At 54.9% G+C, this 24542-nt stretch overlaps 1 protein-coding gene across 21 annotated transcripts in view; it reads left to right on the forward strand.

Moving 5' to 3' along the window:
- The window catches only part of Myt1l (myelin transcription factor 1 like), a 338827-nt gene that overhangs the window by 165370 nt on the left and 148915 nt on the right, over window positions 1–24542 (forward strand). For all 21 annotated transcript variants that reach the window (XR_013429313.1, XR_013429314.1, XM_078029761.1 and 18 more), the window contains one exon: window positions 1790–1928. The gene's annotated coding sequence lies outside the window, so the exon portion shown is untranslated. The remainder of the gene's footprint in view (window positions 1–1789; window positions 1929–24542) is intronic.

The raw sequence follows: 24542 nt of genomic DNA on the forward strand, positions 1-24542 counted from the left end.
AGGGAGAAAGGAAGGAGAGAGGGAGGGAGGGGGGAGGGAGGAGAGAGGGAGGGAGGGAGGAGAGAGGGAGGGAGAGGGGGAAGGAGGGAGGGCGGAGAGAGGGAGGAGGAGGAAAAAAGAGATAGGAAGAGGAGGGAGGGAGGAGGGAGAGAGGGGAGGGAGGAGGGAGAGAGAGAGGGAAGAAGGAGGGAGAGAGGGGAGGGAGGAGGAAGAGAGGGGGAGGGAGGAGGGAGGGGGAGGAGGGAGAGAGGGGAGGGAGGAGGGAGGGGGAGAGGGTAGAGGAGGGAGAGAGAGGAGGAGGGAGGAGGGTGGGAGAGAGGAACAGAGGAAGGAGGAGGAGGGAAGGAGGAGGGAGGGAGGAGGGAGGGGGAGGGAGGGGGGAGCAATGAGGGAGGGAAGGAGAAAGGGGAAGGAAGGAAGGAGAGGGGGACGGAGGGAGGGAGCAGGGAGAGAGAGGAGGAGAGCCAGAGGGAGAGAGGGGGTGGAGCAATGAGAGAGAGAAGGAGAGAGGGGAAGGGAGGGAGGGAGGAGGGAGAGAGGAGAGAGGGAGGGAGAGAGGGGGTGGAGGGATGAGAGAGAGAAGGAGAGAGAGGGAGGAGGGAGGGAGGAGAGAGAGAGGGAGGAGGGAGGGAGGAGGGAGGAGGGAGAGGAGAGAAGACGAGGAGGGAGAGAGGAGGAGAGAGGGAAGGAGAGACGGGAAGCAGGAATGAGGAAGAGAGGGAGGGAGAGGGATGAGGTAGGGAGGGAGGAGGGAGAGGATGGAGGAGAAAGGGAGGGAGAGAAGGAGGAGGAGGGACGAGGAGGAAAGAAGGAGGGAGGACAAGGAAGAAAAAGGAAGTAAACAAGTCTGGGTCAGTTCAGCCTCACATGCAGAAATGTCAAGCAGAGGTCATTTTGTGCCTGTTTCCATTACAAGACATATCATTAAATTTTAATGTCTCATATATGAGTGTAAAGAACCAAACATGAAATAATGGCCATTCCTGCATTTTGAGCAAATAATGTGTGTTATTGACTGCATAGTTAATTTAAAGTAAATTAAGTATATACCCTTGTTAAAGGGGGAAAGTAAATCTCTTTTCATACAGCATGAATATTAACATAGAGAAAGTTGAAATGAATCCTGTAGCACAACCAATAATAATTCATTGCTCTAAGCCCAGGTGTTCACCTGGAGCCGTGTCACAGTGTCATGGTGAGCCCCTGAGGGCAGTCCTACAGTCGGTATAGGGCAGCAGGGATGAGGGGTCTGGCTTGGTTTGTGTGTTGGGTCATCTTAGGTTCTGGTGTGCAGAGTCCAGTTCTTGAAGACGCAGGGAGCCGTACAGATGAGGAAACAGCACTTCCGCCCAACCCCAGATGAGGAGCCGCCCACAGGGCTTTCTGGAAAACTCACCATGTTCTCAGAGAGTCCTCATCTGACAGGCTGGCTGTGGGACAGCATGCTGTGACTTCTCCCTGATTTTTTAACTGCCGTGGTTCTGAAAGGAGAGGTGCCAAAGGAATTGAAATTACTGAGAACCTTGAGGAAGGAATTTCAGTTGAAATGGCACCAACCCATTGGGTGCCCTCTCCCCCTTTTTGGGTGTGGGCATTTGGGGAGCAACAAGTTGTGGTGCAGTCGGGAGGCCAGCTCTGGCCTCCCTGCCTCCCCTCTAGCTGTGCTCTGGGCTGGTTACTGTCCTGCTCGCTTCTGGAGCTCAGCTAGTAATCTTCATACCCCACGTGCAGGACTTTTGCTTAACTGTGAATGGCAGCCTCATTTTTCTGCCTTCTTGTTCTTCTCTAGAGTGGCCGCATCTGGAGAAAGAGGGAAGATGTAGTTACTGAACCTGATCCGGTGTTTGTGAATCCTGCGGTACCCACGGCGGGTCAGGAGACGCCCCGCTGGCCCATGGACACATGGATATTCCAGGAGCCACATGAAGGTAACAAGCAAGCTTGTATTCTCATCTTAAAATGTGCTACTTTGCAAAGGCGTGAGCCTGGCCTTGAGAATGGAGGGGTTTCTCCTTGCAAGGAGTACCAGATGGCCTGACCTTGAGGAGCACTCATTCAGGGTCACCGTGCACCGTGTCCTCTGTTGCTAGACGTGGACCTGAGCGACTCTGATCCAGTCAGCAAGCCTGGTCCCCCTGGGGCTCCTCTGCGGCCTCCTCTGCTGCGGGCGGAGCAGGCACACTGAGGAACTGAAGCAGGCATTGGGACTGCGCTTCTTTACCCAGGGTTCTGTGGGTGGCCATCAGTCACCGCACAGGCCTCCCCGTGCCCTGTTGGGGTTGGGGCTTGCTCCTTGCAGAGCTCAGGGGTGGCTGAGGGTGCTTGAATCAACAGTGCTCAGTGCCTAGGACAGAGGGTCCTGCTCAACAATTCTTAGAATGCAGTCGGTGGCACTGAGCTCATTCTCGCATTGCCAGACCTTCTCTTGCAGAACCACGACCCCCTCCCTCCTCTCAGCCTTTGCAGCCACTACCCAGTGTCCCCAGACACTGCAGGGACCACAGGAGTGCAGCCACCGCACCTTGTTTCTATTTGTTTCATGCTGTCTTGGAAGCTCCCTTCCCCACCTGAGGCTGAGGGGCTCCACTGTCCCCTCAGAGCCCACATGTGGGGCTTCCTGCTGCTGGCTGAGTGGACGCTATTGCTCTCCCCCTGAGCATCGTCATGTCCTTTGGCCTTGTGGGGGGGGATGCTGTACCCACATGGCTTTGCTGGGTCATGTGGATCCCATGCCAGTTTGTTCTTTGAGTAGATGATGTGCTCTTTCTGTAGTGACTGTGCCCTTCCACACTCCCACCAACTGCGAACAGTCGTTCCAGTTTCCACATCCGAACCAGTACTACTGATTTCTGTGTGTGTGTGTGTGTGTGTGTGTGTGTGTGTGTGTATGTGTGTGTGTGTGTTGTGTTTGATTGTGGCCACCCTAATGACTGTGGAAATGGATTCTCATTGTAATTTTATTGGCATTTACCTAAAGATTAGTGATATTGAACATATATGCATGTGCTTATTGGCAATTTGCATATTTTTTGGAGAAATGTGCATTTAAGTCCTTTGCTTTAACCAGGTAGTTTTTGCTATTTATTTACAGGAACTCTTTATATGTTATGGATATCAACCCTTTACAAGATATATGCTTTCAAATATTTTCTCCCATGTCATGGGTGGGTTTCACTCTGTTGTTGATGTCCTTTGATGCACAAGATGGTCAGTGTGGTTTTTATTAATATAATCTAATTAGTTTTTATTTGTTGCCTATGCTTTTGCCAATAAGCACATGAAAATATATTCAGTATCACCAAAAAAATCATCATCAAATCCAATGTCAGGAAGATTTTTTTCTGTGTTTTCTTCCAAGAGTTTTCTATGTTTTGCATTTATGTCTAGGTCACTGACTATCTGGAGTTAATTTTAGTGTAGGTTAAGGTAAAAGTTGCACTTTATTCTTTTGCGTGTGAATAGGCAATTTTCCCAGTGTGGTTTGTTGGAAAGACTGTCTTTCCCCGCTGAATGGAAGTGGCCCCCTTTGGAAAGTCCTTTGGCTATGTATGTGACTTCTGTCCATCTGATTCCGTTTGTCTTCATGTGTGTCCTGACAATCCTGTGCTCCTTGGACCACTATAACTTTGCAGTGAGTCGGGAATCAGGATACATGAAATCTTCACCTTGGCTCTTTTATAATACAGTTTTGGCTATTCAGGGTCTCTTGAGATACCCCATGAATTTTAGAATGGGCTTTTCAATTTCTGAAAATAAAAATAACGGCCTTGAGGTATTGATCAGCATTGCTTTGCGTCTCTAGAGCAGGAGGCTACATTTCCTAGTCAAATGAAAGCAGGCTTTAATTCTTTCTAGCAGTGAATTTGCACATGCAATTAGAGTGTGACTTTAATTATTTTTGTTCAGTTTGAGAAACAACTTCAGATTTATCACCCCCTTTTTCTGAGCCTGGTTGTGATGATCAATAGGAAATGTTAAATAGAATAAGAATATGATAAAAGTCAAACATCAGTTCTCTCAAACACTGCCCTCAGGATCAGAAGTCATTTCTGTTTGACTTTTCAACACTCAGCGTCTTCATGGCTCTCCATGTTGAGCCACACTTCCTCGGGTTCAGGGACTGTTCTGAGTGGTCTCTGCCATGAATTGAACCTCAGTGGGCCTCCAGGGGACAGTGGTTCCCAGGGGACAGGAGACACCGTGTCTTAGATGCACACGACTTGCGGGCATCACGGAGGCCCTGGCTGGAAGTGGTGCCTCCTGTGCCTGCCTGTGTGCCTGGGCTCCCACGCGTCAGGTTCCATGGCAGCCTGGACCCTGGGGGGCCTTCTGCTGCCTTCCTGTGCTGGGCCGCCCAGCTCCCCCAGGAGGGCTGCCCACCGCTCCCCATAAGGGCACCATCCCCAGGGGCGAAAGGCACCTGTGCCAGGCCCGAGTGCCCTGGGAAGAGAGCTGGAGTTGCAGACGGAGAGGAAGCCCTGGGCACCCAGACCACTATTCCAGAGTCCTTTAAACTTCGGCCTCTACGCCAAGTCTGTTTCCAAGCCTCAGAAAAACATGCAAAAGTCAGGCTTGGGGATTGCAGGAGCGAAGCTTCCTGCAGGAGAGGCCACGGTCACTACCACCAGCCTCGCCCAGGCTGAGGGACGAGTGTTGACCACCCTTCACGCCCTGCTCCTCTCCACCACGCTGTGTGCTCCCGCGTGCCAGGACCTCTTCCAGACCCTGGACGTATTAAAGAAACAAGAGAAGGCCTTTCCCTGGAGGCGTGGCCAGTTGGCCACAGGAGTCCCAGTGGGCTGCAGAGAGGCCCAGGGTGCACCCTCTGTGCCAAGTGTGTTCCCCGCTCCAGGCTGGCAGGTCACCTGTCAGCACCTCACACACAGCTCATTGGTCAGGAGGACACAGGAACAGGAGGTCACGTGGCTTGGTCTCTTTCCCTGTCAGAAGGAGCACAGAGTAGAGGGCCCAGCATAAGGACCCACAGTCCTCCTGGGTCCTCGAGACACATGGTGTCCTCTCCTGCTCCCACTCTTTCCACCCCCAGTGTCCAGCGTCACGGTCAGTGGGTGGCCGTGGCGCCGCGGCTCTTGTGCAGGTTGTCTCACTGTAGCGCAGCCCTCTGCTCGTCCTGCCTCCCCATCAGAGCCTCGTGGAGGAGGGGGCTGCCACTGCCCTCAGGCCCTGCCCCTGCCCAGCAGCTCTGGGCTCTCCCTACCTGTTTTCCCCTCCAGGTGTCCCCTTTCTGCCTACAGTGCTGACCTCGGCAGCACTCCATTGTAGAAGGACTTTGGGGCTTGCTCTGTCAGGAGAAGTAAAAGTGCCATGGAGCAGGATTCAGACTGCGAGAGCTCCTGTCCCTCGAGGCCTGCGAGCCACCAGCCCCACCGCTGTTGCTCCTGCAGCTGCAAAGAGCAGAGCCACACCCCACAGCCCACTGCCACCCAAAGACTTTACCCAGAGGGAAATCAGGGTCCTTTCCCTGAAAACCTTCACAATCGGTTCTGAATGGTGACTCTTTTAAAGAAAACGGTCACATGTCCGGGACTGGGCATCTGCTGAAAAGGCTCCAACTCCATCCGTCTGTGTTCTTTAACCCTTTGGAGAGAATTTCTTAAAAACAGACTCTGGCCTTAGCCCTGAGCTGCCAGCGACATTTGGGCAAATCACTCAAAGCCTTGGTTTATTTTTCTGTAAAATAGGGATAGACAGGCAAAAAAAGGTCAAATGAGATGTAACATGAGTCCAATGCACGCGTCCACACAGAGCCGATTAGGCGGCAGGACGCTCACTGGTTGCCAAGCGTGGCCCTGTGCCGCAGTCTGGCTGGGCACAAAATAACCCAGCCGCCACAAGGCACTTGTAGGTTCAAAACAGGAACTCCTTAATTATCAGACCTCCTGCGAACCCATCCACGTGGCCCTTCCAGGAACACCACCAACCGGAAATCCCTCCTCCGGCACTTCCCCAACTCTCCAGGAATCCCAAGTGAGAACTCCAAAGTAGCAGCCCAGGCGGTCAGCAGGGGTCTAATATACAATTGAATACACAGCTTAACATAACCATCATCATCTCAATGGCTCCCTAGTCACCTCTCAACCACTCCTCCCTCAAAAATGCCATGTGTCATTCCAACTGGCTGTGGCTCTCAGCAGCCCTGAAAGTGCCCTTTACCTAATTTCCTCATTGAAACCCTGTGAAGTCTGTGCTCTTCCAATTCACATCCATATCCATAATTGACATCTGAGCAATGAATGTGCAGAGAAGTCAGTGGGTCTGCTCTACCCTTAGTAGATGGCCCGCGTGGGCTCTACGCTAGGCATGCGGTTTACTTTCCAGTCACCATGAGCTGCCTCTACCACGTCTGCAAAGCCATGGGCAGAGAGTGACTTTATTATTGCTGTGCCCCTTCCTGTGATATATAACATTGTGTGCATACCTAAAGCACTGTGCAGACACACACAAAGCATTTGTAAACTGCTAAATCCAGTGACTTCACTTAATAATGCAAAAGCCATCCGTGTGGCTTTAAGATATCATCCCATGCACATGTCTTTGCCCAAAAAACAGCCAAACAATTTACAGTCCTGCTCTGTGGAGACCATCCCCACATCAACAAAGACACTCTTCCCTCATTCTCACGGTGATCCCCCTGGATTGCTTCCCTGATCATTTTCTGAATTTGTTGCTCTCCTTTATAACAGTATTCATTACAACACGATGCTATAAAGTATTCCAGTTAGTTAGAATGAATCAGATTATTTGAGATTTGACTTTTCTGGAGTTCAGCTTAGGAAACAGTAGAAACTTGCACTTCTCCTGACGTCATCCTTCAAGTTGTGGGACACCAGGCTTTTGGAAAGTAAGGTACCAATCACCCATCTGCCCTCCTATCCTGGAATGTGGTAAAACTGCACACCATGAAATTTCTTTCCTCCCAACTGAGCACAATTTCCTGCAGCCAGTAGGTGTCTGATTAAAGCAAGGTGGGAAGTGGGTGAGGTTCTTTGAGACCTTGGATCAGTCATGGGCTGCAGAGGGTCCACCTGGGCCAGGCAGGGAGCCCCAGGGATGCGCTGTCTCTACAATGCCGATCTCCTCCTGCAGTGGGCATGGAGAACACAGCTCCTTTCGGGGCTGTGAGGTGGGCTCCTGCGGTGCCTCAGTACCCCCAGCCACAGGCACTCCAGGCAGACTTGGATTTCCAGCACTAACCTCAGAGTACAGAGGCCCCTTCTCCCAGGTCCCCAGACGAGCATCCAGGGAACCTTATAAACCCAAAGATGCTGAGAGGACCCCACATTTTGCTGAAGGTGCACATTCAGATTTACAGCAGCAACAGGCAGTGGTGTCCTTTCCTGAGCTGCTCAGACTCATTTTTAAGTCGCTCTTAGGGACAGGGAGAAGGGCAGTGGAGTGTGCCATGGCTGTGTCTGAGGCCACTGGCTCACAGTGGTTTTGAATGTCTCAGGACTGAGCACATGCTGTGTGGACCTGCTCAGCGGGTGCTGGGTGTCAGGCCTCTGCAGGCTCAGCTCTAGCACACCCCACACCTGAAAATTCCCTGGTAAAATCTGTGGTGTGAGAACCTGCCTCCTGCGGCTTGCCTGAGAAACTGTCTGGGTCCAGCCGGTGCTGGCCTGGTCTGCTGCTTTCACAGCTGCTCCTTGGGAGGAGTCTCACCCTTCCTGGGTGTCTCAGTCAGCTTTTCCACTGCTGTGACTAAAGGATCTGACCAGAACAACTGTAGAGAGAGAGGAAATTTATTATTTGTAAATTTCAAATAAATAATAAATTTATTTGAGGGCTCACAGTTTCAGAGGTCTTAGTCCATAGAAGGCCAGCTCCATTTCTCAGAGCTCGACAGGAGGCTGAACAGTATGGACCAGGGTGTGGCAGAGGGAAGCAGCTCACATCACAGTGATCAGGAAGCAGAGAGGCTCCACTCTCCAGAGGCGAATAGGTACTCAAAGCCACGCCCTCATTCCCACCTCCTCCAGCCACACCCAGCACTTCAATCCCCACTCAGTGAATCCCATCAGGGGATTGAGCCGCTGATTGGCCAAGACTCTGATAATCCAATCATTTCTGCTCACATTGAGCCTTCTTGCATTGCCTCACATGTGAGCTAAGGGGGGACACCTCCCATCCAGATCGTAACACCAGGTCTTAGCTTTTGTTGGACAGAGAGGCAGTGCTGTCTGACCCATGAAGAGTCATTGCCAGTCTCTTAGGAGGATGTCCTGCTTCAGTCCCTAGTGAGAGCAGCTACAGAAACCTCTGTGCTCATATCAACTCCTTTTATGGGTAGTTGACCAAATTCTATCACAAAAAGGTAATGTTTTCAACTTTCAAATTTTCTGCCCCTAAAAAGAAACTTCAATATTCTGAGCCTTGTACAAAGCAGTTTCTATAGATATCTGCCAAAGAACGCCGACGTTGAGTGATGCGTGACCCTCGTGGCTCCTGGCAGGGTCAGCACACAGCCCCTGCTTTGGTGGTGCCTTTGGGGTGGGGCAGTTGTCCCCAGGGACCCATCTTCCTTGGCCTCCTGCACATATTCTAAGTGACCACAGCACGGCCACATGGCCTTGACCTCCCAGGGAGCTCTGTAGATGTGGAAACCCAGCCCAGGTACACTCAGAGATAGAAAGGAAAGGAACTTCCCAAAGCTGCCTGAGTGAGGGTCCAGGACCTGAGGTCCTCTGACTTCAATGTGATGCCGTAGAAGAGCGGGTGAGTCCTCTCCAACCACCGCGCTCCCAAGACAGCGTGGAAGACAGGAGTCTGGGCGCAGGTGTAGCTCCTACTGCCCTCGCCAGCCAGCGAGAAACAGCCCCACTAGAACAGAGCGCTCGGTGGATGTAGGGACTTAATAACAGGCCAAATGTCACAGCAGCAGAGCTGGAACCGGCAAAGGCACCAGAGACCCAAGGAAGGTGCACTGGGTCTTCCACTAGCAAGAGCTCCATGTGTCCCCTGCCCAACCCCAGCTGGGCTCCACTGCCCCAGCCCAACAGGGGTACTGGGAGACAGTGCTGAGCTGGGGATGACCGTCAGCAGTCCTCAGTACACTTGGGAAGGACACACCACCTGCAGGAACTCTGCCTGGACACGCTTCTGTGCAGAATGCAGGGAGGGCCAGGCAGGCAACGATGCCCTCTTCACACTGTCCAGACAGCCACCCCACTGACCCCGGACCTCCCCTGGGCCCCACCTGGCTCACCCTGAGCAGCCGTGGTCTTGGGTCTGGATCTCTAGGGGCCTGCTTTCCTCCTCTGCATATCAGGGACTTTACCCTCCCAGGGCGGAGGTGAGCACTGGGGCTTTTCAATGGCACCTGTCTCAGGTAGGCCTTGAGAAGTGTGGCTACTTCACGGAGTCTCATTGGTAAGAGCAGGTTCTGCAAACCACGTCAACATTCATCACGCTGTGTTCAAGTCGTGGAACACTCTGACTTTTTAAGGGGGGATATTATACAAGCCCACCCTATCCCAAGGTATGTCATTGAACAAAACTCTACAGAGCGCCAGACCACGTCACGTGACAATGCTAGAGGCTTGTCTGTGGTCAGGCCAGCAGCAGGGGAAGTGCTTGGTCCCCGGAGGAAGTGCTGGGCAAGGCTGCCTCAGAGGGAAGTGCTTGGTCCCCAGAGGAAGCACTGCTTCTCATGGCCACCTCTCGGGGCCTAAGGATGTGTGTCTACGCATGTGTGATCCTCTGGGTGTGAGGTGTGTATTCACGTTCCCACACGTGTGGAGAGCCCATCTGCCAGCCGGCATGCCAGGTCTACAAGGCCCCAAGGCACAGCTCCACGGTGGTCGCAGGTGCTGAAGGCCCCCCAGATGCTGGCTAAGACAGCAGAGGACTCCCAGGAGGCAGTGAGGTGGCACTCTTGGTGCCAGAACAGACAGTGGACGCCAGAGGGAAGAAAGAAGTCTGGCTTTATTCTTTCTTACCTTCCCATGCGTAAGAGATGAAGAAACTCCATCGGCACATTGAGAGTCACGCCTGCACACCCGGGAACTCCCGGACCTCGTCCCACAGGCAAAGCCTGGGCCAGGGAGCATGGCTCCTGCTCGGCCAGGGCAGCCCTCTCCTGGTGCAGGCAGAGTGCGCTCTGTGAGCAGGGGCAGGGCCAGGTCATTACTAGAGAGAGCAAGGTTCTCGAGTGCCGTGCTTTGTAGCAGGACGGGGGTTTCCACATAATCTCTACTCACTGGATGTGCTCCCCCCGCGCCTCCCAGGCCTGGGCTCTGTGGGCATGCCCTCCCGGCCTCTCCCACCAGGCCACTGCACCAGGTCTGGCTGCTTCCCCACCTCGAGGGGCGGCTGAACCCCTCCGGGCACAGCCACCTGCCTGTGGGGAGCCTCCTCAGAAACCCTGGTGTCTGCACGGCGACGGAGGCGCCCCCTCCGGGAGTTCCGGGGTGTGCAGGCGTGACTCTCAATGTGCCGATGGAGTTTCTTCATCTCTTACGCACGGGAAGGTAAGAAAGAATAAAGCCAGACTTCGTCATTCTTCACGGGCTTCTCGTTGAGCCTCGTCGCGCCAGTCTGGGGACTGCTTCAGGGTGTTGCCAGGCAGCTGGCACTTGGCCTGCTAGTCAGACCCTTCCTTGACGTGGAGTGGACCACCTCCAGATTCTGACCCACTGTGGAGACACCTCCTACAGTGCATCTTCCCTGTGAGCTCAGAGAGTCAGGTAGTGCTGCTGGAGCAACACATGTCCATGTGTCGGTGGTGCTTGCTAGGAATGTCCTTCTGCTCACAGAGGACAGGGCTTGTACCCCCACACAGCGGTGGGGTACAGGACACGGAGTCCTCTCTGTGAGCCGAATTGTTTTTAAAGTGACTATAGACACCCGTCCTTTTCAAAGTGAGAGGCTCCCTATGAAGCCAGAGCAGGCTCAGGAGGAAGAAGGCTGGAAATGAGATCATGGCTCAGTCACCACCCCCCCACCCCAGGAACGTGGGTCCATCTACAATTCTGGAGCAAATACTCAGAGGAGTCTGGAATAGAACAGGAAGAGGCATCTGAGATGCCAGGCCTACATGATGCCCTCCATCTAAGACGGGAGGAGGCTGTGTGGCCAAGCCAACTGAGGAGGCTTTGGCTGGTTCTGGTTGTATGTGCTGGCAGGGGGCCACCAAGCAGAAGCTTGGACTCCACTTGGGAGTCACAGGAGGTGGGATGGACATGATGTCAGTGTGTCAGCGTCCTCACTGCTGTGGACAAAGGACTTGTCAAGACAAGGGAGAAGAGGAAAGGTCTGTCTAGGTTCATGGTTTCTGAGTTCTCAGTCCACAGACAGCCACTCCATTGCTCTGGGGCCCAGGTGAGGCAAGACACCATGAAGAGACGGGGGCAGAGAGTGGAGGGGACAGCATCTCAGAGCCCAGCATCAGGAAGTAGAGAGACTCTGCTAGCAAGGGACATAGTATGAGCCCCAAAGGCCCAAGGCATACCCCCAGTGACTCCCTCCAGCCCGCTCCCCCTGCCTACGGCACCACCTGGTTAATCCCTATGAGAGGGAAACTCAGGATATAATCACTCACCTCTGGACACTCTTGCATTGCTTCACATGAGAGGTTTTGAGGGACTCCTCCTAGCTAAACTGTAACAGTAACCACACTGTATATGATGCAATGGGGGTCAGGGCAGTCATGCAGCCTAATCAGGAACCACTGATGTTGGCACACTGCATGATGTGGTGGGGGTCAGGTGGTCATGGAACCCCATGATGTTGGCACACTGTACATGATGGTGGGAGTTGGGTGGTCATGGAACCCCATGATGTTGGCACACTGTACATGATGGTGGGAGTTGGGTGGTCATGGAACCCCATGATGTTGGCACACTGTACATGATGGTGGGAGTTGGGTGGTCATGGAACCCCCATGATGTTGCACACTGTGCATGATGGTGGGAGTTGGGTGGTCATGGAACCCCATGATGTTGGCACACTGTACATGATGGTGGGAGTTGGGTGGTCATGGAACCCCATGATGTTGGCACACTGTGCATGATGGTGGGAGTTGGGTGGTCATGGAACCCCATGATGTTGGGACACTGTACATGATGGTGGGGGTCAGGTGGTCATGGAACCCCATGATGTTGGCACACTGTACATGATGGTGGGGGTCAGGTGGTCATGGAACCCCATGATGTTGGCACACTGTGCATGATGTGGTGGGGGTCAGGTGGTCATGGAACCCCATGATGTTGGCACACTGTGCATGATGGTGGGAGTTAGGTGGTCATGGAACCCCATGATGTTGGCACACTGTACATGATGGTGGGGGTCAGGTGGTCATGGAACCCCATGATGTTGGCACACTGTGCATGATGTGGTGGGGGTCGGGTGGTCATGGAACCCCATGATGTTGGCACACTGTGTATGATGTGATGGGGGTCAGGTGGTCATGGAACCCCATAATGTTGGCACACTGTGCATGATGTGGTGGGGGTCAGGTGGTCATGGAACCCCATGATGTTGGCACACTGTACATGATGGTGGGGGTCAGGTGGTCATGGAACCCCATGATGTTGGCACACTGTGCATGATGTGATGGGGGTCAGGTGGTCATGGAACCCCATGATGTTGGCACACTGTGCATGATGTGGTGGGGGTCGGGTGATCATGGAACCCCATGATGTTGGCACACTGTGCATGATGTGATGGGGGTTTGGTGGTCATGAAACCCCATGATGTTGGCACACTGTGCATGATGTGGTGGGGGTCGGGTGGTCATGGAACCCCATGATGTTGGCACACTGTGCATGATGTGGTAGGGGTCGGGTGGTCATGGAACCCCATGATGTTGGCACACTGTGCATGATGTGGTGGGGGTCGGGTGGTCATGGAACCCCATGATGTTGGCACACTGTGCATGATGTGGTGGGGGTCGGGTGGTCATGGAACCCCATGATGTTGCACACTGTGCATGATGTGGTGGGGGTCGGGTGGTCATGGAACCCCATGATGTTGCACACTGTGCATGATGTGGTGGGGGTCGGGTGGTCATGGAACCCCATGATGTTGGCACACTGTGCATGATGTGGTGGGGATCAGGTGGTCATGGAACCCCATGATGTTGGCACACTGTGCATGATGTGGTGGGGGTCGGGTGGTCATGGAACCCCATGATGTTGCACACTGTGCATGATGTGGTGGGGGTCGGGTGGTCATGGAACCCCATGATGTTGGCACACTGTGCATGATGTGGTGGGGATCAGGTGGTCATGGAACCCCATGATGTTGGCACACTGTGCATGATGTGGTGGGGGTCGGGTGGTCATGGAACCCCATGATGTTGCACACTGTGCATGATGTGGTGGGGGTCGGGTGGTCATGGAACCCCATGATGTTGGCACACTGTGCATGATGTGGTGGGGGTCGGGTGGTCATGGAACCCCATGATGTTGGCACACTGTGCATGATGTGGTGGGGGTTGGGTGGTCATGGAACCCCATGATGTTGGCACATTGTGCATGATGTGGTGGGGGTCGGGTGGTCATGGAACCCCATGATGTTGGCACACTGTACATGATGCGGTGGGGTTCGGGTGGTCATGGAACGCCATGATGTTGACATACTGTGCATGATGGTGGGGGTCAGGAGGTCATGGAACCCCATGATGTTGGCACACTGTGCATGATGATGGGGGTCAGGTCGTCATGGAACCCCATGAAGTTGGCACACTATGTATGATGTGATGGGGGTCAGGGGGTCATGGAACCCCATGATGTTGGCACACTGTGCATGATGGTGGGGGTTGGGTGGTCATGGAACCCCATGATGTTGGCACACTGTGCGTGATGGTGGGGGTCAGGTGGTCATGGAACCCCAGAATGTTGGCACACTGTGCATGATGTGGTGGGGGTCAGGGGGTCATGGAACCCCATGATGTTGGCACACTGTGCATGATGATGGGGGTCGGGTGGTCATGGAACCCCATGAAGTTGGCACACTATGTATGATGTGATGGGGGTCAGGTGGTCTTGGAACCCCATGATGTTGGCACACTGTGCATGATGGTGGGGGTTGGGTGATCATGGAACCCCATGATGTTGGCACACTGTGCATGATGTGGTGGGGGTCAGGTGGTCTTGGAACCCCATGATGTTGGTACACTGTGCATCATGGTGGGGGTCAGGTGATCATGGAACCCCATGATGTTTGCACACTGTGCATGATGTGGTGGGGGTCGGGTGGTCTTGGAACCCCATGACGTTGGCACACTATGTATGATGTCATGGTTATCTGGGATGAGGGAAGACAAACATGATATCAGCACGTTGTTCATCATGCATATGCAAAGACTGATAAAATTTACAAGGAACACTTCTGACATATCATAAAGTCAGCTCTGAGTGATGGACCTGGTGTGAAAGGTGGTGATTGTAATATGAACTGGGTGATGCTACTAGGTTGTTCACCATGGATACAGTCCCCTGTGGTCCCCATCCATACATAAGCAGGTGCCTTGGTAATGCATAAGAACTCATGTCTGAATGAAGCAACATACATTATCAGAAATACTGTACATTAATGTAAAAAAAATACAAAACACTTTAAGAATATAATCCAGGAAATTCTTAATAAGTTAAGTTATAAATGGAACCATATTACCTTTTTGAGCCTTTTCCTTATTTTTTTAATTTTTTTGTAGTTGTAGATGGACAGAATGCCTTTATATATTTGTTTTATTTTTATGTGGTGCTGAGGATCGAACCCAGTACCTCACGCATGCTAGCCCGAGCCTTTTCCTTATTAATCCTTTATATATAGGATTAATAATATATATACAAACACACACACACACATATAAGTCTGTTTTATTTAATTGATCTCATCCACTAAAATGATAAGAATCGTGTCTTCCTTGGCAATCGGTCAACTGCTCCTTTGGTCAGACTTGGGCTCATCTCTGGCCAAGGATTCTTAAGCTAGCATTGTTCCTCCTGGGTGGACATTGGGGACCGTCATTCACTTGTTCACCAGTCTTCCTGGTACCTGCCAGGCGCAGGTCCTGTCTCCAGGTGGGGGCTGCAGAGGAAGACGCCCCTCACAAGACACCCTCCAGGGTACCACAAGAAGAAAGGACGACGTGAAGGCAGAGTGGACAGACAGAGAAGGGTGAGAAAGACCCCAAGTGGAGGACAGCTCATGTGGGCAGAGTGGACAGACAGAGAGGAGGATGAGAAAGACCCCGAGTGGAGGACAGCTCATGTGGGCAGAGTGGTCAGACAGAGAGAAGGGTGAGAAAGACCAGAGTAGAGGACAGCTCATGTGGGCAGAGTGGACAGACAGAGAGGAGGGTGAGGAAGACTGGAGTCGAGGACAGCTCATGTGGGCAGAGTGGACAGACAGAGAGGAGGGTGAGAAAGACTCGAGTGGACAGCTCATGTGGGCAGAGTGGTCAGACAGAGAGGAGGGTGAGAAAGACTGGAGTGGAGGACAGCTCATGTGGGCAGAGTGGTCAGACAGAGAGGAGGGTGAGAAAGACCCCGAGTGGAGGACAGCTCATGTGGGCAGAGTGGTCAGACAGAGAGGAGGGTGAGAAAGACCCCAAGTGGAGGACAGCTCATGTGGGCAGAGTGGACAGACAGAGAGGAGGGTGAGAAAGACCGGAGTGGAGGACAGCTCATGTGGGCAGAGTGGACAGACAGAGAGGAGGGTGAGAAAGACTGGAGTGGAGGACAGCTCATGTGGGCAGAGTGGACAGACAGAGAGGAGGGTGAGAAAGACCTGAGTGGACAGCTCATGTGGGCAGAGTGGTCAGACAGAGAGGAGGGTGAGAAAGACCCCGAGTGGAGGACAGCTCATGTGGGCAGGGTGGACAGACAGAGAGGAGGGTGAGAAAGACCCCGAGTGGACAGCTCATGTGGGCAGAGTGGACAGATAGAGAGGAGGGTGAGAAAGACCCCGAGTGGAGGACAGCTCATGTGGGCAGAGTGGACAGACAGAGAGGAGGGTGAGAAAGACCCCAAGTGGAGGACAGCTCATGTGGGCAGAGTGGACAGACAGAGAGGAGGCCGAGAAAGACCCCGAGTGGAGGACAGCTCATGTGGGCAGAGTGGACAGACAGAGAGGAGGATGAGAAAGACCCTGAGTGGAGGACAGCTCATGTGGGCAGAGTGGACAGACAGAGAGGAGGGTGAGAAAGACCCCGAGTGGACAGCTCATGTGGGCAGAGTGGTCAGACAGAGAGGAGGGTGAGAAAGACCCCGAGTGGAGGACAGCTCATGTAGGCAGAGTGGACAGACAGAGAGGAGGGTGAGAAAGACCCCGAGTGGACAGCTCATGTGGGCAGCGTGGTCAGACAGAGAGGAGGGTGAGAAAGACCCCGAGTGGAGGACAGCTCATGTGGGCAGAGTGGTCAGACAGTGAGAAGGGTGAGAAAGACCCCAAGTGGAGGACAGCTCATGTGGGCAGAGTGGACAGACAGAGAGGAGGGTGAGAAAGACCCCAAGTGGAGGACAGCTCATGTGGGCAGAGTGGACAGACAGAGAGGAGGGTGAGAAAGACCGGAGTGGAGGACAGCTCATGTGGGCAGAGTGGACAGACAGAGAGGAGGGTGAGAAAGACCCCGAGTGGAGGACAGCTCATGTGGGCAGAGTGGACAGACAGAGAGGAGGGTGAGAAAGACCCCAAGTGGAGGACAGCTCATGTGGGCAGAGTGGTCAGACAGAGAGGAGGCCGAGAAAGACCCCGAGTGGAGGACAGCTCATGTGGGCAGAGTGGACAGACAGAGAGGAGGGTGAGAAAGACCCCGAGTGGAGGACAGCTCATGTGGGCAGAGTGGACAGACAGAGAGGAGGGTGAGAAAGACCCCGAGTGGAGGACAGCTCATGTGGGCAGAGTGGACAGACAGAGGGGAGGGTGAGAAAGACCCCGAGTGGAGGACAGCTCATGTGGGCAGAGTGGTCAGACAGAGAGGAGGGCGAGAAAGACCCGAGTGGAGGACAGCTCATGTGGGCAGAGTGGACAGACAGAGAGGAGGGCGAGAAAGACCGGAGTGGACAGCTCATGTGGGCAGAGTGGAAAGACAGAGAGGAGGGCGAGAAAGACCCGAGTGGAGGACAGCTCATGTGGGCAGAGTGGACAGACAGAGAGGAGGGCGAGAAAGACCGGAGTGGAGGACAGCTCATGTGGGCAGAGTGGTCAGACAGAGAGGAGGGTGAGAAAGACCCCGAGTGGAGGACAGCTCATGTGGGCAGAGTGGTCAGACAGAGAGGAGGGTGAGAAAGACCGGAGTGGAGGACAGCTGTGCCGAGAGGGAGAGGACCGTGGTGCCGGAGGAGGAAGTCTGAGAGCTCTGTGCTGCCTATGACCTGGGAGCCAACACTGCCCTCACCTGATCCCCTTAGCGAACACTGAGTGGTGGCAGCCATGGTTCCCTCCTTGAGCAGGGGACTATGAAGCCAAAAGGGGCGAGCCGTCCTCCTCAAGGACACTGGGGATGGCTGAGCTGGGCTTAAGATGGGCACTTGGGCTCCAAAGACCAGGCTCTTCAGTGCGCCATGTGACTTTCCAGAGGGATTCAGTAGACCAGGGACAGAATGATGGACAGAGTGAGGGCAGGATGGTCAGAGAGGCGTCCCTGGGCCTGTCTTGCACACAGGATGGTGGCCACTCACAGGGCAGGGACAGTTACTTCAGCCAGAAGACAGAAGTGCCCAGCAGGGTTGGGGGGAGAGGTAGCCTGAGGTGTGCTCTTCTGATCCTTCCAGTTTTCCTGATGAAATAGCAGAGAGCCAGGAGGTGGGAGATGGGGCTGGCCTGTGGCTGAGAGAAGATGTGGAGGGCAGGGAGGAGGGCAGCAGTGTCCTGTTGCTGGGAGGCACCGCAGACGTGCTGGAGGCCTGGCCCTGTGTTGAGGTCAGCGGCAGCTGCCTGCCGACTTCTGGGTCTGTGGCCGAAGGAGCAGTCCGCCTTGGACTGAGGATTCGGCTCTCCCCGGGACAGGGGGACAGGAGAGACGGCCCTGGTGGCTCCCAGAGCATCCGAGCAGGACAGAATCCCACCACCCAGAGGTGGGATGAGGAAAGAAGTGAGGGCGTGGGGATGGGGGGTCGGCCAGGGCTGCAGGGCCCTTGGAGGAGGTGCTGGCCTTGGCATGGTGACTCATAGGACTCAGTGGAGGCGTGGAAGGGAGCAGCTGGGAGGCAGGAGGCTGGGGCAGGTGGGCTTTGAGTCTGCATTGGGAGAGCTCGCTCGTGATGGACAATGCTGAGGGTGGACCAGGAGGCAGGAAGCAGTGATGAGGAGCCTCCAACCCAGCGCACAGCCTGGGCTTCAGGGCAGTTATGGAGGAAGTCTCTGAACCAGTTTCCAAGCTCTTCAGGAGGGAGACGGCTGCCTGGGTCTGGGGGCCACCAGGAGTGTCTGCTGGCCTCGGATGAGCTGCCGTTCAAACCTGCAGGGCCTTAGGGGCAGTGGGAGAGGGGCCTGGATCAAGATCAGGCGTGGTCCTCCAGCTTGCTGCCACAGGCACAGGCCAGCAGAGGGCTGCCAAGAGAGCCCTGCAGTCCTGCTTCCCAGGAGGTGAGGGGAGGCCACAGGAGGAACCGTATTATAGGAGGCCCCAGAGCTCCAGGCAGCCACTGTCGTGCCTCGGAGATAGCGGAGCCAGAGCTGGCGAGAGGTGGCTGTCCAGTCACTGTCCTGGGCTCTGGAGGCCCATAGCTGCCATGCACACAGGGCCAGGAACAGAGCCAGGCAGTGCAGGGCCAGTTCAGGTCTTTTCTGTATCAGAAGCCCTCTTTGAATTTCTGCCAGTGGGATAACCAATAAGAAAATGAGCAATTTCCCAGGATTTCCTGTAGTCATTAGAAACAAGATTAGGGTGACTCAAGCTGATGTCTACCATGTTGAGACTTTGAGTACAGAGATCACACCCAATCACCATGTGTAACCGGCAGGTCATTTTCAAATGGCCACTCTCAGAGTTCTTAGGAGGTTCACAGAGATGAATGGCGCCGAGCATGTGAACAGCACACCCTGTGAGGAGGGAACTGGACACCGTATGGTGAGACCGAGGCCCAGGCAGAGCCACGCTAAGCAGCTCCCTCATGAGAACAGAAACACAGTGGCGGCCCCGTCTCTCAGAGGGGAGTCCTCTAAGACAGAGAGTCTCTGTGTGCAAGGTCCTGTGTGGCGGTCAGTGGAGGAAGTTTTCCCTGAAGCTCAGGTGTTGGACGTCAGCCTTGGTCAGGCAGGGAGACAGAGTCCCACACCATCTCTTCTTTCAAGAATGTCCATAAGATTCCAGTGTGAGTCCCGTCAGGACTAGAGATGATCACAGTAGGACCCTGCTCCCGGCTGGGTCCAGTGCAGCCCACACGGCCCTCGTCCTCCACAGCTACAGGCGGAAGGTGTCCTTGAGGGAAGGCAGCTCCTGCTCCCAGCATGGACTTCCCTGCTGGACTTTCCTGCCCTTCACTAAACCAAGTGTGGCCATGTCACAACCCTCACCAGTGCCTCAGTGAGTTCACGCCACACAACCCATGCCCACCTCTCCACAGCTTCAGAGTCAGCCCAGACACCACGTCCCAAGGGTCACTGCACCTGTCACCTGTGTTTTCATCATGAACTCTGTGGAACCTCAGGGAGTTTGCAATTTTACATAAATAATGGCATCAGCGCGAACCCAGCTTTCCAGAGCAGGCCGTGTGGTGGACGGTCACAGGACGTCCCGCTGGACAGCATCCTAAGCACGTGGTCACTGTGCAGAGGGCGGCAGCACAGTGACGCCACAAATGCAGATGCAGCCAGTGACTGGCGGAGGGACGTCAGGAAGGGGTCGGACTCTGATGTCAGGAAGGGGTCGGACCCAGGAGGAAGCATTCTACTTCGGGTCCTCGAATCACAACTCCTGAGGAACAAGCCTGCCTCTGCGACCCACTCTTCAGGTCGGCAGAAAATAAAACCCAATCCCTTTTTCAAAAATATTACGTTTCCTCTTTTCCCCAAAAAAGAAGCAAGTGACTGTTTATAGAAGCATATTTCAGTCTCATCCAGGAGATGCTGAATCCCAACTTGAAGATGTGGAGAAGGTGCCTGTGTGGTTGGCGGTCCTGCATGATCAGCACGTGGCTGCCACCGCCCACACACGCTTGGTCCGCTCACTCACAGGCAGGATCTGTGACACCCAGGATCTGCCCAGGTCCCTCTGCACCAGACAGGCCTCACGTGGCCCCTGGGAGGACCATTCTCAGAGGCTGGGGTTGAAGCCTCAGCCATGCAGCTCCATCTGTGTCCCCTGCTGGCCTGACTTCCCCTGAAGCCTAGGAGACATTCTAGGGAGACACTGTCACGAAGCCTATCGGACACACATGGGTGCACCTGAGACCCGTGAGCACTCCAGGAATCCAGAGGGCTCCTCTCAGTGTCAGAGCTAGGGACAGACCTGCTCCAGAACAGACTGTCCAGCGAGGGACACAGCAGGACAAGTAGTGCTGACTGTGGCCACAGGAGCCAGCAGGCACCTACTGGTGAAGACACGCAGCCCAGGAGCCCTCCCCGTGCCCATCATGGCAGCACACGCACCCTGGCGCCTCCATCAGCTGTCCTCCCCGTCGCTCACCTGCACTCTGAAGCCAGGTAGGAGTGATGGCCACTGCTTTCCTCCTTGTCACACTCCTTCATGAAACAGCCATTGCCCTGCCAGCCCTCCTGGCCCCTTCTCCTATCAGTGGACCCTGGTCATCCTCCACAGCATCCAGCAAGGTCCAGGGCCCACGGGCCAGTCCTAAGGGCCAAGGCGTCCAGGACTCAATGATGTTGATACACCACATTTCTAAACTTATGGAGACATGAAGGAAGGACTGTTTGTTGGTGGTCAGAACAGACATGCTCCTTGCTGGAACTAGAGGTGAAAAGCACGAGGCTTCAGTGAGGTGAGGTGCTCGGGGAGCAGGTGCTGGGGACCTGGGCCCTCGCAGCGGAGCTCTGTGCATGCTCTCAACAGACCCAATGCAGACTTGACACACGTGACTCTGTTAGAAATGTGAAAAGCAATGAGATTGTGAATACATGAGCTCCGGCTTCCCAGTCATCCTGGTTAGGGGTCGAAGCAGAGACACAGCTTGGGGTGGACGCCTGCAGCACTGACCAGCGGGTGAGCAGTGTCAGCACAGACCACTCCCACAGCATGCTTGCAGCCAGGTTCCCCAAATTCATGAACCTGGTCTCTACGTTCAACTGAAAGAAGGCTTACACCTGTTGCTCCTTCATGGCTCCTAAGGATGCACACACAGCATTCCTAACAAAGTGGAAACCCTGAAACTCACTAGCATCTGTTTAAACACGAGTTAAGTCCATTGAGTTTTCTGTGTCGTGCTTTTGAGTCCTTAGCACCCAGAACAACAGTTGGCAGACAGGTATTTTGGGATTTGTATAAAAAGAACAGACGGACACATGAAGAACATTGAGCTGAGACCCACCGCCTCAGAGGCAGTGCACCAGTGACGTGTTTGAAACGTGCCTACTTGTGTCCTGCGGGGGCTGCTGTGGTGTGTTCCAGCAGAGACAAGCCTGTCCTGGGCCCTGTCCATGGGGAGAATACCTTGGACAGGTGAGGGGTGCAGTAGGCAGAGTAAACATCAGCCCAGCAGGGGCTCATAGCCAGGCTGCCTGGGTTTGCTTTAACTGTACACAAAAAGTGCACATCTGTCCACACAGGTGCACAAACTGCTGACCTTTGCCGGCGATTCTCTCTATATACAAACTCTTTCATTAGCAATTTTGAAGATCATTTGTTAAATCTCTATTTAATGGAATACAACCTGGATTATTTTACACCCAGACTCAATTCCTAATCCAAATCACTTCTGTAGGACATCCCCCTGTGAGGAGGGACAGCCAGCCAGGGGCCACCCAGGTCCTCTGAGGCCATGGTGTGAGCACTGGTGGCGCCTCCAGTACATAGAGGTTCTCTCCCTTCCAGGCTGCAGCAGTGACATGGAGGCCTCACTGCTGCCCCAGGTGGGAGTCTCTGCAGGCTGAGTGTTCCTGGTGCAGGGCACTGGTGAGGACTGAGGAATGGTCCCTCTGCAGGCTGAGTGTTCCTGGTACAGGGCACTGGTGAGGACTGAGGAATGGTCCCTCTGCAGGCTGAGTGTTCCTGGTGCAGGGCACTGGTGAGGACTGAGGAATGGTCCCTCTGCAGGCTGAGTGTTCCTGGTGCAGGGCACTGGTGAGGACTGAGGAATGGTCCCTCTGCAGGCTGAGTGTTCCTGGTGCAGGGCACTGGTGAGGACTGAGGAATGGTCTCTCTGCAGGCTGAGTGTTCCTGGTGCAGGGCACTGGTGAGGACTGAGGAGTGGTCCCTCTGCAGGCTGAGTGTTCCTGGTGCAGGGCACTGGTGAGGACTGAGGAATGGTCCCTCTGCAGGCTGAGTGTTCCTGGTGCAGGGCACTGGTGAGGACTGAGGAGTGGTCCCTCTGCAGGCTGAGTGTTCCTGGTGCAGGGCACTGGTGAGGACTGAGGAGTGGTCCCTCTGCAGGCTGAGTGTTCCTGGTGCAGGGCACTGGTGAGGACTGAGGAATGGTCCCTCTGCAGGCTGAGTGTTCCTGGTGCAGGGCACTGGTGAGGACTGAGGAGTGGTCTCTCTGCAGGCTGAGTGTTCCTGGTGCAGGGCACTGGTGAGGACTGAGGAGTGGTCCCTCTGCAGGCTGAGTGTTCCTGGTGCAGGGCACTGGTGAGGACTGAGGAATGGTCCCTCTGCAGGCTGAGTGTTCCTGGTGCAGGGCACTGGTGAGGACTGAGGAATGGTCCCTCTGCAGGCTGAGTGTTCCTGGTGCAGGGCACTGGTGAGGACTGAGGAGTGGTCCCTCTGCAGGCTGAGTGTTCCTGGTGCAGGGCACTGGTGAGGACTGAGGAATGGTCCCTCTGCAGGCTGAGTGTTCCTGGTGCAGGGCACTGGTGAGGACTGAGGAATGGTCCCTCTGCAGGCTGAGTGTTCCTGGTGCAGGGCACTGGTGAGGACTGAGGAGTGGTCCCTCTGCAGGCTGAGTGTTCCTGGTGCAGGGCACTGGTGAGGACTGAGGAATGGTCTCTCTGCAGGCTGAGTGTTCCTGGTACAGGGCACTGGTGAGGACTGAGGAGTGGTCCCTCTGCAGGCTGAGTGTTCCTGGTGCAGGGCACTGGTGAGGACTGAGGAGTGGTCCCTCTGCAGGCTGAGTGTTCATGGTGCAGGGCACTGGTGAGGACTGAGGAGTGGTCCCTCTGCATGCTGAGTGTTCCTGGTACAGGGCACTGGTGAGGACTGAGGAATGGTCCCTCTGCAGGCTGAGTGTTCCTGGTGCAGGGCACTGGTGAGGACTGAGGAATGGTCTCTCTGCAGGCTGAGTGTTCCTGGTGCAGGGCACTGGTGAGGACTGAGGAATGGTCCCTCTGCAGGCTGAGTGTTCCTGGTGCAGGGCACTGGTGAGGACTGAGGAATGGTCTCTCTGCAGGCTGAGTGTTCCTGGTGCAGGGCACTGGTGAGGACTGAGGAATGGTCCCTCTGCAGGCTGAGTGTTCCTGGTGCAGGGCACTGGTGAGGACTGAGGAGTGGTCCCTCTGCAGGCTGAGTGTTCCTGGTGCAGGGCACTGGTGAGGACTGAGGAATGGTCCCTCTGCAGGCTGAGTGTTCCTGGTGCAGGGCACTGGTGAGGACTGAGGAGTGGTCCCTCTGCAGGCTGAGTGTTCCTGGTGCAGGGCACTGGTGAGGACTGAGGAATGGTCCCTCTGCAGGCTGAGTGTTCCTGGTGCAGGGCACTGGTGAGGACTGAGGAATGGTCCCTCTGCAGGCTGAGTGTTCCTGGGGCAGGGCACTGGTGAGGACTGAGGAGTGGTCCCTCTGCAGGCTGAGTGTTCCTGGTGCAGGGCACTGGTGAGGACTGAGGAGTGGTCCCTCTGCAGGCTGAGTGTTCCTGGTGCAGGGCACTGGTGAGGACTGAGGAGTGGTCCCTCTGCAGGCTGAGTGTTCCTGGTGCAGGGCACTGGTGAGGACTGAGGAATGGTCCCTCTGCAGGCTGAGTGTTCCTGGTGCAGGGCACTGGTGAGGACTGAGGAGTGGTCCCTCTGCAGGCTGAGTGTTCCTGGTGCAGGGCACTGGTGAGGACTGAGGAATGGTCCCTCTGCAGGCTGAGTGTTCCTGGTGCAGGGCACTGGTGAGGACTGAGGAATGGTCTCTCTGCAGGCTGAGTGTTCCTGGTGCAGGGCACTGGTGAGGACTGAGGAATGGTCCCTCTGCAGGCTGAGTGTTCCTGGTGCAGGGCACTGGTGAGGACTGAGGAATGGTCCCTCTGCAGGCTGAGTGTTCCTGGTGCAGGGCACTGGTGAGGACTGAGGAATGGTCCCTCTGCAGGCTGAGTGTTCCTGGTGCAGGGCACTGGTGAGGACTGAGGAGTGGTCCCTCTGCAGGCTGAGTGTTCCTGGTGCAGGGCACTGGTGAGGACTGAGGAATGGTCCCTCTGCAGGCTGAGTGTTCCTGGTACAGGGCACTGGTGAGGACTGAGGAATGGTCCCTCTGCAGGCTGAGTGTT

Source organism: Ictidomys tridecemlineatus, chromosome 12, assembly GCF_052094955.1.
Source record: "Ictidomys tridecemlineatus isolate mIctTri1 chromosome 12, mIctTri1.hap1, whole genome shotgun sequence".
In the NCBI taxonomy this organism is placed as follows: domain Eukaryota; kingdom Metazoa; phylum Chordata; class Mammalia; order Rodentia; family Sciuridae; genus Ictidomys; species Ictidomys tridecemlineatus.